The 13064-nt window shown below is 48.1% G+C and overlaps 1 long non-coding RNA gene across 1 annotated transcript; it reads right to left on the bottom strand.

Annotated features, from left to right (window-relative positions):
* Positions 1 to 5536: 5536 nt before the first annotated feature.
* On the bottom strand, positions 5537 to 9769 carry LOC134474775 (uncharacterized). Its single transcript, XR_010045622.1, has 2 exons — positions 7874 to 9769; positions 5537 to 6585 (listed from the first exon to the last, which is right to left on the bottom strand). It is a non-coding gene; the product is annotated as an uncharacterized LOC134474775 (long non-coding RNA).
* Between the last annotated feature and the right edge of the window lie 3295 nt (positions 9770 to 13064).

Below are 13064 nucleotides of genomic sequence, written 5' to 3'. Positions count from 1 at the left end.
TAATAGGCTCCAGTGAGCCCCAGAGGCAGGCTTCTACACACCCCTGCATGTGACCCCGTTTAACCCTCAGTTCCCCGGGAATAACAATCTCCATCCTGGTATCTCCAGCGCATGGTAACTGTGGCAGTGAGGCCAGACCTTGCTATAGACTCCCATGATGCCGGACACAGAGCTACTATGAAAGAAGTAGCTGGGGAAGTGGGACCAAAGGCTAGAGTAGCAGAAGGGGAGCAAGGAGGTAGAGATAAGGAAGGCAAGACCAAGTAAGGGACAGTGGGGTACACTGTCCCAGGCGGCAGCTCCTCCAGGGCCAGCCTGAGATGTCCCTTTCCAGGCGATGTCAGAGCTGAGCCTCCTGCTCATGACGAGGACAGAACCCTGATGACCTTCAGGATGCGGACGAACATGTGCACCAAGGCGGAGATGAACGACCCCACGAACTCACTGCGCTCCAAAGTTTTAATGAAAGAGCTACAATTACCAAGCTCTCTGCCTTTGGCACTTGAGAATCCATCTCAATTTCCCCTTTCTTTCTGAAGCGACAGTGATTAAGGATTCATTCTGTACATAAAACAAGTGATCAATGGCTCCTGGCAGTTGCCATTGTCTCGCTTCCCCCCCCCCCCCCCCCCCCCGCCATCAGTAGACAATGTATCTCGGGAGTTGCTGTGCCGGAGAAAAATGAGTTTGCCAGACACAGTTCTATTTTGATTTAGATCACAAATAGCTCAGCTGAGTTTTCACATTGATAACAAGGAGATGGTTCTATTTCCCAAGTCCTGTGATCTGAGAAGCAAGCCTAGCTCCAGAGAGAGAGAGAGAGAAAGAGAGAGATCCAAATGCTTGTGGTGATCGCAGCACACTGGACCTGGGCTTGGAGGGACCTGTGTCTGACTGACCTGGCCCCTTTCTGGGAACCTCAGGGGTGGGTGGGTCTGATCGCCACAGGGTTACCTAGCTAGGCTATGGTTCTTCCTATGTCACCCTAAGTGGTCTGTACTCATGAGTAGCACTTGCCTTAAGAGGACAGTGCCAATGGAGGGCCAAGCTGGGAGAATAGACTACTGTCATCCTTGGCCGTGTCACCCAGGAGGGGTTAGGCTGGGGGACAGGAAACAAGGAAGAACGAGTGGGTTGGGGTGGTAAACTCCATCAGCTTTTTGGCCACTCTGAGGTTGAGACTGCAGATGCTCACCTAGGAAAGGGCTTCACCTAGGAGAAAGGTTGGGTGCTGGAGGACAAGATGGTGCCTAACACCCACAATAACTCTCCCCAAATTGGCCTTCCTTCCTGTACCCCTTTTTCCTAAAGAAGAGGTACACACTGAATTTGCACTCACGAAGCCTGATTCTAAAGCAGGAGGCAATCGCAGGAACAAAGAGAGAACTCAGAGAGTGGAATCTTTGAGGAAATCACTGCAGACGGAGAATAATGTTCCATCGGATGGACGTACCACACTTGGTTTATCTGTTGCTAGCTGATGGACATCTCTATGGTTTCCATATTCTTGTTATTACAAACACTGCTTCTGCAAATGTTCATCCACAAATTTTTACAGGAATATGTGTATGTTCAATTACGCTGAGTACACACCTAGGCATGGCATTTCTGGGTTGCCTGGTAACTGCATTTGACTCTGTGAGGATGACTCACTCTGTCTCCAAAGGCTCTCCACCCCTTTACATTTCCACTTGAGCAATGCGTGAGGTTTCTGGGTCCCCTCATCAATATTTGTTATTAGGCATCCTTCTAAGGGGTGTCAGATAGTATCTCATAGGGGTTTGAATATGCAGTACTATTTCATATGCTTATAGATGATCATAAATGTTATCAATTTTCTGCCCACTTTAAAAGCTCTGCCCTCTTTTTAAAGAGTTATCTGAATTCTTTCTATATGCTGAAGACTACTTCCTTATGTGAAGGTTGTCTTTTCATTTTTTGTTAGTGTCCTTGGAAACACAAAATTTCTAATTTTAGCAAAGTCCAATTTATCCACTTTGTTTTTAGGTACTAAAAAACATTTGGTGAATCCCAAATCACTGTGATTTATGTATAGGCTTTCTTGGAAGAGTTTTATAGTTTCAGCTTGGATTTAGGTCTTTGATGTGTTTTGAGTTAATTTTTATTCATGGTGTAAGATAAAATTCCAAACTCGTTCCCGTGCATGCAGATAGCCTGCTGTCCCGGCTCCATTTATTGAAGACTGCTCTTTCCTTGGATTGACTTGGAATCTTTATCAAAACTCATTTTCCTTTAATCTGTGGGTTTACTTCCAGACTTTTGATGTTGTTCCCTCGGTCTGTATGTTTGTCTTTCTGTCACTCTTTATTCAGCATGGTTTTGACTCCTGTAGTTTTGTAGCAACTTTTGAAGTTGTGTAGCGAATCCTTCACCTTTCGGTTCTTTTCATCCTTTGGATTGTTGTATATATTTCAGTACCAACTCATCAGCGTCAGCGAAATAGCCTGCTGGGATTTTGATAGAGATTGTGTTGAACCTGGAGATATGGGGGCTTTAACTGTCAGGCCAGAAGATCTGGAATTGAGGTATAGAAAGGAAGGAGGCTTGGGCTCAGTTGGGCAGATGGGCATCAGCTTGTATCTGAAGTCCCAGCACTGACTGGCTTTGTCATCTTGGGCAACTTTGTCTTGTTCTTGGAGCATAAGAGTCTGTTACACTGGCTGAAGGGGACTTGTATGCAGGTGTCAGGAAGATTAAGTGACGTTAAATGAGCAGGTTATGAGAGCCTACCCAACACCCACAAGTGAGGGGAGGAAAGGTTTATTTCTGCCTACAGTCTGTAGAGATTTCAGTCCATAATTGGCTGGCTCCAAGGCAGGGTGGCACAGCAGGGGAGAAGCAGTCCATGGTGGGCAGAAGACAGCAAAATGAGCAAGCGACAATAGCAGCTTCTTTCTGCTCCTATTATATTCTATCTAGGCTACTGGGATTAAGGTGGTACCCAACAAATCAGCAGCCTGATTTAGTATTCATCCCCTGCCCCAATCCCAGCACCACACACTATGTGTGATCCAGCCCCAGTTGTGACCGCACAGGACTTTGGGTAGAGGCCTCCAGACAGGAGCCCTAACACATTAGCTTTGGCTTAATCTTTCTTTTGCCCCTGGAATACTTTTCTCACCATACCTGGGCCTAAGTCATAGCCACCTACACTGCTGGCCTATTTTGCAATGATCGTCCCTTTTCTGAAAGCACTCAGCGCTTTTTCTTCTCTGACAGCATCTAATTTTGTCAGCCTGCTTTCTACTGACTGGCGTGAGTCTTGACTTTGCTTCTAAACTGTGAATCTATGAAGGCGGGGCTTTGCTGGGCCCTACTGCCCTGTGTTCCTTTCACGTTCCTACGGTGAGGGGTGTGTGTGTGCGTGTGCACATGTGTGTGCACAGCCTGCTGCCCAGCATTCCTCCCACCATCGTCCTCCAAGACCTGCCTTAAGTTCATTCATTCTCTGCCAGCAGTGACAAGAGGCACAGGTGAGTTAACTTGAAGGGGGCTTTCTTTGCCTTGGGGGGGTGGGGACTCACATAACATTTCCACCCGGCACATGTGGGAGGTGGCAGTGGCCTCTCCAGGTGGCATAACACTGCAGTTACACAGCTGAAATATATCACAGCTGAATAGTATTCTGTCTGATGCGAATTTCTTGATTCCTGTGGAGGCTGAACTTTTATATGTATTAGCCATTTAAGGCAGTCGGCTTTCTGTTACTGTGATAAAATACCTACGATAATCACCTGAAAAGGGGGAGAGGCCCATTGTGGCTCACGGTTTCAGGGAGTTAGCCCACATCCTGTGGCTCTGTTGCCTTGGGCCTGTGGCAGCACAGTTCTTAGTGGCGGGAGCTGTGGCAGAGGTGGTGTGTTTACCTACGGCAGCCGGGAAGCAGTGAGAGAAGGGGGACTGTGGTCTCAAGATCCACTTCCAGGACTCACTGCCCTGTGATCTAACTTCTGTCCACCATGCTCCACCTTCTGAAGGTTCCACTGACTCCCAAAAGCACTGGGGGGCTGGTGACCATGCATTTAATATACAGGCTTTGGGGAACATTCAAGACCCAAACTCCAGCATCTCCTGTAGCTTTTATTTTTAAGCATTTTCACCAGTCATATTTGAACACTGGGATTTCACTGGTTAGGAGCAAGCTGAGGGTTAGCAGGAGATGCAGTTCAACAACTTGTCAGGGCTGATTTGTCCTAAGTTTGCGTGGCTCATTGTGGGATGTGTGTGTATGCGTGAGATGTGATTTCTCTAAGTGTGAGAATGTGTGTGTGCATAGGATGGTGAGTGTGGGTGTTGCCAGGTAAGGACACAGACTAGGGACTTAGGGACCCATCACCAACCTCATTCTGTGCCACTTTCAGTCACAACAGAGGCAGATTCCCCACCACACGCAAGTTGTGGCGTGTTGGCTTCTATGAGGGCCTCCGCTGAGATCCATCTCTCTTGGTTCTTTCACATAAGCCTCCTTGCCTACTTCACGTATTCTCACCTCTGTCAAAACATCTCTTATGCGCACACAGGCTTCTGCTCACTTCCTTGAAAAAGCAGAACTGAACATTACACACTATCTTGGGGAGCAATGTTGCTTTTTCATATTAGTTGCCAGTTATTTATCTAAACGTCTGAAGAAGGCTGGAAGTGCCTCTTGGGGTGCAAAGGGAAGAGGAACCATACCTGGAGAGTTCCTGGTGTGTGGAGTGGGCTGTTGGAGTGAAATGGTGGTAAGACACCAACCCGAGCCCCAGGCAGTCCCAGGGGAGCCAAGGCAGAGGGTAAGCATCTGCCCTTGCTCAGAGTCTGAGAGAATGCAGGTGGCCCCCCAGAGCAGGAGGTGTTGAGAGTGACAGCAGGGAGCTCAGGGGTGGGGGCACAGGAACCCGAGCAGCTACCTGTTTAGCTGAGAGGTCAGGACATGAGTGCAACAAGGGGAGGAGGAGGGTGAGGGTTCCAGCGTGGACTCTGGGTGCCTGCATGAGGTAGTGGAGATTTTATTCAGTAGGGAGCCTGAAGGTGGGTTGGTCAGCTTCAGTTCGAGACCTTGGGGGGAGAGAAGAGCTCCCCATTCCTTACTGGGTTAAAGGATTGCACAGCAGGCCTGTGTGGAGCAGAGTCTGGCTTCTGGTTTGGGGACTGGGGTGAACAGGGTTGTCAGGAATGTTGCAGAATATGGGGATGTGAGGATAAATTCAGGTCTGAGCAGGCTGACACTGAGGAGTTGGTGGTGTGTCTAAGAGGGTTGGGGTTTGAGAGAGAGATGTGGGTGAAGGCAAGAAGATGAAGGCTGGGTGGTCATCAGCTGTTGGGCCTCACCGAGTGTGGAGATGTAGGCTTCGTTGCCTAGAGTGGATGGTGTGTGAGAAAAGATGGTCAAGTCCCAGGGGACCTAGGGTTCGTGGACAGAATGAAGGGGGCTCACGAGAGGAATATGCAGAGGAGAGAGGGAGTTCACACCAGGACAGTGTCCTGTGTCGATGTCCGCTCCCGGCCGGCAGGAAGGACACACGACAAAGTCTGGTAGTGGACAACCTTTTCTTTTTATTTTCCTTCTCCGTACAGCCTGCCCTGGGTTCTCCCAGCTGAAGCCTCCTCTGGTCCGCTCCCCGCGGCTCCTTTTGTGCTTCAGTCTGCCCCAAAGCCTCTACCGGTCCGCTCTCCGCGGCTCCTTTTGGGCTTCTACTTCCGGGCTTCTATCTGGCTTCTTCTTCCGCCCAGGGGTGGCACCGGTATATATACGGGTACAGTGTCCAATCATGTTAAAGTAAGCAAGGCAAGCTGATTGGCTAACATCATCAGTTGCCAGGCAGACTATATTGTTGAGCGGGTTGTTTACGCGGTAAGCAGGAAACTAACATATTCGATGGGAGGGGTAATCTACCTCAGGCTTTGCTCTTTACCACAGGCCGCACGTCCGCCGCGCAAGGCGAGCTATCACAGACGCGGCTCCCAACATCTCCCCCTATTTTATTTTTTATGAATGTGCGCATCGTAGCCCTTCCTGGACTGGGTGCAGAGGCTTATGCCCTATGTGTAGGTCCACCGTAGGTCCTTGGCTTAGACCCTGGTTGGCCATGCCATGGTCTGCCAAGGCCCTGAGGCCCTCGTCCTTTTTCTAGGGCCAGGCACAAACTGGACGGAACCTGGATGCACACAAGCTTGCACTCATTTTCTCTCCGTAAAGAAATCCCCTCGGAGAGAAATTTAGACCTGGGCAGCATCTAACAGTCCAGCGGCTTACGTGCAGGATGGGGTAGGGCCTGGCTTAGGTCGAGTCGTGCTGGGGAGGCACGCTCTTACCCGTCATTGACTCACCTACCCTGCTGTGTATTGTCACCTTATGGAGGAGAATGAGGGATGCCCGCCATATCTAGACTCGGTCGTGGGCCAATTGAGCAAGCCATGCATATGCCTGAGGATCTTCTTGTCCATTTCGGGCTACCGCTATTTCTATTCATCTTATTGGTTGGTCTGTGATGGATCTCCAGTAGGGCAGGTCTGATCTTCAGTCGAGGGCTTTGTTGCCCGTGTCAGTCTCTCCGGTATCCACAGTGGTTCTCGTCCCGGTTCCTGTGGGAAAACACAAACCGCGCCTCGGTTCCAGCTGACCACTGGATCCGGGCCCATCCATTGTCATGCCATAGATAACCGCGCCTTTGGAGGCAGGCCTTGGCTTACTCCCCCTTTTTGTTTTTTATTTTTTATTTTTTATTTTTATCTTTTTTGTTTTTTTTTTTTTTTTTTTTTTTTTTTTTTTTTTTTTTTTATTGGTACCAGGGATCGAACTGGCGATTGCCTGCTTACAAGGCAGGCGCTTATGCCGCTAAGCTAAATCCCCAGCTCCCATTTCCTCGACCGGCGTTTCTCTCAGCCTGCTCTGCAGAGAACTCTGCGTACCAGGCTCGCCAATCCAGGTAACTGCCCGAGGGCAGACACGCCTTTGTCAGCTGAATCCAGTCCGCGGGGGCGAGGGGCCCAGAAGACAGATTCTCCAGCATGGCAATGGTGTAAGGCGCAGTCGGCCCAAAGGTTGTAACTGCATTTTTAAGTTCTCTAATCTGCTTTATCTCAAAAGGCTCCCATACATTGCGTCCCTGGCCCATAGCTACTTGTACAGGAAATATCCCGTAGGGGCCACTATCTATCCCAGGTGGATGTACCTCATGAGACAAGCGTCCCCCCTGCCAAAGCCGCCTGTAAAAATACCGACCCGCCGGCGGCGGAGCATAAGACAGCGGCCGTGATTGGGCGGAAAATGGGGGCCCGTGCATCACTTCCTGTTCTGGCGAAAGGGGAGAGAGCTCCCAGGCGGCCGCCTCGTGGCGAGGAATCGCCTCCGGAAACGGCCCCCAAGGTGGGGCGGAAGGCTTCGCCTCCCTCTCGCGCCGGGGAGCGCTCAGGAGCTCTCTACTCCTCCGCAGACCAGGTTGAGCAGAGCGCAATTCGCGGGGCAACGCTGGAAAAGAACCCTGCGACTCCTTATCGAGCGACTTGGGCTCCTGACAGCTGGTCTCTTTGGCCTCCTTGCCATTCAACTTTCCCTCGTCCTCGGAGTCAGACGACTCCGAGGCTAGAGCCCCGTCCTCCTCCTTAGCATCCTTGTTCCCCTTGACGGGCCCCTCTCGGGAGCTCCCTGACTGGGCCTGCTCAGATACCCTGCGTACTTTTGTAAGCTCTTGAGAGCTTTCTCCACAACCACCCTCGCTCTTAGTGTTGCTACCTAACATGTTTCCCATCTTTTAATATGTTACTCACCGCGTGAGGCCCAAGGAATCCGCCACTTACGCGTGAGCCTGAGGGGAGTCTAAAAGCCCTGTAGGTGCGCGCCACCCAGAGCCCAGGCTTATCCCCAACTCACCTGTCTCGCAGCTCTGTACTGGAGCGTTGTCCACTTCCACGTCTCGGGGGTGATCAGTCCCCGTACGGGCCACCAAATGTCGATGTCCGCTCCCGGCCGGCAGGAAGGACACACGACAAAGTCTGGTAGTGGACAACCTTTTCTTTTTATTTTCCTTCTCCGTACAGCCTGCCCTGGGTTCTCCCAGCTGAAGCCTCCTCTGGTCCGCTCCCCGCGGCTCCTTTTGTGCTTCAGTCTGCCCCAAAGCCTCTACCGGTCCGCTCTCCGCGGCTCCTTTTGGGCTTCTACTTCCGGGCTTCTATCTGGCTTCCTCTTCCGCCCAGGGGTGGCACTGGTATATATACGGGTACAGTGTCCAATCATGTTAAAGTAAGCAAGGCAAGCTGATTGGCTAACATCATCAGTTGCCAGGCAGACTATATTGTTGAGCGGGTTGTTTACGCGGTAAGCAGGAAACTAACATATTCGATGGGAGGGGTAATCTACCTCAGGCTTTGCTCTTTACCACAGGCCGCACGTCCGCCGCGCAAGGCGAGCTATCACAGACGCGGCTCCCAACAGTCCTGGAAGGCTGAGGATGGGGCATTGCCAGCAGGGAGGCACTGGTGACAAATACCACAGAGGATTGGCAAGGCTAGTGGTAGGATGACCCTGATTTGCTTTTGGCTAAGTTAATTGCTTTATCTCCTTAGTATCTCTAGGACTTAGTATCTCTAGGATCTTGGAGTTGTCACTGGACCTGGCCTCGTCTTTGCATCCATAAATGGTGACTGATACTAGCAGTGGCTTCATTGTGTTGCTGCAAGGACTACGTGACACATTGCTCCCTGTCTGTGAACAGGCAGTACATGTTGCTATTATAGCTACAAAAGATAAAAATGACAATAAGACCTACTCACAAAAGGGTGGTGAGAACTGTATGAAGAAACATGCTCGTGTCCTGCACCATGTTCGGTCCCAGATAAATGGGGGAAGAGCTCCTGCCAAAGAAGACATGAGAGCTGGGACCAGCCAGAATGAGCTTGTTAGATTCCTGGGTCTGGCTCACATCAGAGATGGTAGGACTCAAGTTTGGTGCAGCGGAGACCCAGCGGATCTGATGTGAGAGGTTCAAATAAACTCTGAGACTGAAGTGATTGCATCAGTTGGGAGTTTGAATGTTTTTGGTGAAAGTCTAAGAAAGTGTATCCAGAGAAGTGGGTTACCAGGGTGATAAGGTGGGCAGCTTTTTCCCACCATGCTCTGTTGTTCTGCCTCACTCAGGCCCTCAGCAGTGGAATTGGCCAACCATGGACTGAAATCTCTGAAGCCGTGAGTCATCTCTTGCCTACTTTAAATTTTGTGTGTTGGTTATTTTGTCCTAGTAACAGAAAAATGATTAACATGCTCTTGATTAGGAGCAAACAGTTTGGTAGGAAAGAAAACATGTAAACAGGTCCATGGAATGAAGTGACACAGCCTGTGGCAGAAATCTGAAAAGATTAGAAAGGTTGGGAAGGAGGGGCGGCATGTGCATAGCTTCAGCTCAGGCGCTGCTGCCTCTGTATTTGTGGGAAGAGGAGGACACAGTGTGGACGGAACCTCCGTGGCCCAGGCTGTGCATTTGAACAACAGCAAGTGGCTCACTGTGGTTGGCCTGTAAGGCTCGAGGGAGTGCAGACATCTTTCCTGTTCTCATTCTTCTGCTGCGAACGCCTCAAAGGTTGGCTCTGTGGGGGCCAGGATTCTCCCAGGCTTCATCCTGAAGGTCCGTGAGCAGCTAGCCTTTGAAAAGTGTCCGCTGATCCCGTGCATGGAGGCAGAGCCACCTTGGTGGACGCATTTTACTGCCAAGCTTCTGGAGGACAGAGCACTGTGCTGTTCCATGGATGGTCCACATTGCTCCCCATGCTCACTCTCCTTAACCCCAAATCCCATCAAGGGACAGATCCAGGCCTAGGGGTGGGGGTGGGGGTAGGGGTGGGGCACAAGCCCCCACTGGTTCCCTGGGGAAGGGCTTCAAAGCATCTCCGTTCTTTCATCTGTCACCCAGGGATGACAATGGCTGTCACTGTGTGTTCCACAGACGTGTCGTTATCAGGAACTTTGGCAATGCTCTTTGATATGGAGATGAAAGATGCTGGATTAACTCAAAGCTGCATTTGTTGTTTTTTACTATTATGAATAGTTAAATCTCCCAGCACACTGTCAATGGGCTTGTCAGAAGCTCTTTGCACCATCCTTGTCCCTGGAAGAGTAAACAGCACCTTCAGAGGCCTGACTACTATTTCCTCTTTCCTTCTGAGTGGTGAAAAGTGACTTCTCGTCACTCTGGGTAGGTGATTACATTTTTGATGCACTATCTCCTCTTTCAAGTTCCCATTCTGCTTCCCATTCTGGGGTAAAGGATGGAAGGGTAGATGGGCATTTCTAGGGCAGCCAGACCTGAGCCTCAGGTCACATAGGGACAGTGGAGGGGGCTGGCTCAGGGCAGGGGCAGTCCCCAGAAGCCAGCATGTCACAGGAGGGTCCTCCTGTGCCTTGGAAGGGTGCGGAGGGTTCTGTTTTAAATGCCTGGCTGTAGTTTTTCCCAGGTCATCTCGGAAGACAGACTTTGCATTCTGCTCTAAACCACAGGCAGCAGAAAAGCTTCGGGTGGGTGCTATCCTCTCAGTCCTCCCAGGTCCACGGGCTTCCTGGAAGCTAACGAAGTTTACATTGTGGATTCCTCCAACTCGGATCCCACCCAAGGCGCTGGTGGAGGTCCTAGCGGTGTATTCGCACGTTCTGTAAGATTTACAGTGAAGATCAAATGTACTTTCTGGTCTGGCCTCTTTCCCCCCTCCCTAGTCTTTGTGTCAGGTTTGCAGTGGCCCCTGACATCTGTGGATTCTGCTAAAAGTAGGAACTTGGGTGGAATGTGCCAGTTGGGCCCCAATTTGAAAGACTACCTGGAACACAGCAATAAAATGAGAGGCTGCAGTTCCTGATCGGTCCTATGTGAGGAACATCTTCTCATTTAAATCTTTATTAAAAAGGAGGAGAAAGTTTAGATGAAGACAAATAGATTGTGAAATGAAAGGAGTATGATAAATGATAAAATCAATACAAATTCTCTACTCTTTGGTGTTAGAATTGTAGCAAAGATTTAGCATGCTATTAAGAGCAGTTCCATAAGAAATAAAAGGTACGTTTTGGAGAGAAATACTGTATCGGCTTTTAGATTGTTCGCTAACCTAATTAATGACATAGAGAGAGTCATCTGAGCATAATGGAAAAAGAGTCAAGGTTTTGGCTGATTTGAAGTGAAATACATCAACAAAGATAACAAAATTCACTATACAGCACTATCACAAGGACACTGATGGTAAAAGGGCTACGAAGTCATCAGTGAAAAAGTGGTTAATTAGTTATCACCGAGAAAACTTGAAAGGCACTGAAGTCTTCTAGCTCATATGGGATATAAACGGGCTTCTCTGAAATTCCCGACCTTGTTAAAAGTTTACAGACATCATCAACATTGAGCTGTGAAGCAGAAAAAGGTTTTCTATGTTATCAATAATGAAACACAAGATAAATAGCATATAGCCTACGAGAAGCTGCTCAACATCATTAATATGAGGGAGATATGAACTAAAACTACAGCTGTCAGAATGGGTGAAATACAAACAAGCAACCAGTATCAAATGCTGGTAGAGCACGTAGAAGTCCACGCTGCTGGTGGGAACTGAAAGTTACTTTGGGAGAAGGTTTGGTAGTTTCCTATAGAGTTAGGGAATACTGATTGTATTGTCCTCATCCTGCTCAGGTGTTTATCCTAGAGAAATGAACCAGCAGTAGACATGAGACGCTGTGTTTGAAGGTTTGTTGTAGGCTTATTCATAGTCACCCAAACCTGGAAACGACACAGATGTCTTTCAGTAGGAGAGTACATGAACGGATTGAGGTTCAGCCACACAATGGAATGTTACTCAGCATTGGAGAGAAGCTGGCTTCACACAGTAACAGTACTGAGTCTTAAGTGCATTTGCTGATTGAAAGAAACCAGATGCATGTTTTGATTCCTAAGTATCATTCCTCAAGGAAAGAAACCAGACCATAGAAGCTAATCTGCAATACTGCTTAAGGATCAACATGAGTAGAATTTGAGCCACAAATAAATTAAGATAGAATTGCATTCTAATTCAGTGAATTAAATAAATGTCTATGAGTGGAGCATCATATGAAAAGTTACCAAAACATAAATGTAGCAAGTATGTCTTTTCCATACAGAAGAGTTCTTAATAAGAACTCTTATTAATAGAAGGAATTAGAGAAATAGAAAATGACAGAAATAATAATTGTTCTTAATAAGAACTCTTATTAATAGAAGGAATTAGAGAAATAGAAAATGACAGAAATAATAATTGCTAATGCAAGCTCTACTAAATGAAAATTGAAGTTAATAAGTAAAATTTTAAGAGGGATTTTTGCATAGTCTCAAAATATCTCTCAAATATTTGTTAAACATAAAAGTGGGAGGGAATAATAACTTTCCTAGGGACAAAGCTGGCAGGTGTTGTCTTAGCCAAGTAATCAAGGTTAATATCATCTGCGATAGGATGCAGTGACATCCTGTCCCCTGACATGACATAGTAAGGCCATCTCACTGCTACGAATTCTTTCTGGTAACCTATAAGCCTAATACAATCATGAGTAAACACCACAAAACTGGCCTCGAGGAAAATTCTGTAAGGTTCCCATCAGTGCCCTTCAGAGTGGTCAAGTTCATGAAAGACATGGGCAAACTGAGAAGCTGGTCAAACCGGAGGAGCCTAAGGAGACACAGACAAAATGCAAGGTGGGTGGAATCTTGCAACTGTGAAAGCACGTTAGCGAAAATGAAACCTAAATGCAGTCTGTAGTTTGGTTCATTGCACTGCACCAATGGTAATTTCTTCCTTTCGATGTCTGTTCTCCAGCTACATAAGGTGTTAACATCAGGGGAAGCTGGTGAACTGGTCTTCTATTTTTGCTACTTTTCTAGAAGTCTAAAATTATTTCAAAATAAAATGTCTCAAAATCTTCAATTAACCTTTGTAAGGGCCAAATTAGCTTTCTAATTTTATAGAGGAAATATAAAGTAATTGTCACATGAAGACGTAATGAAAGACTATGCTGTCAAAACCAGAGGAAAATTAACATTATACAGAAGTGAGTAAAACAGTAAGAA

This window comes from Cavia porcellus, unplaced genomic scaffold, assembly GCF_034190915.1.
Source record: "Cavia porcellus strain 051 isolate PalLab524CR breed Dunkin Hartley unplaced genomic scaffold, mCavPor4.1 scaffold_38, whole genome shotgun sequence".
NCBI classification, from domain to species: Eukaryota; Metazoa; Chordata; class Mammalia; order Rodentia; family Caviidae; genus Cavia; species Cavia porcellus.
Note: the sequence above shows the minus strand (reverse complement) of the source record. Positions and strands in the feature narration are given on the sequence as shown.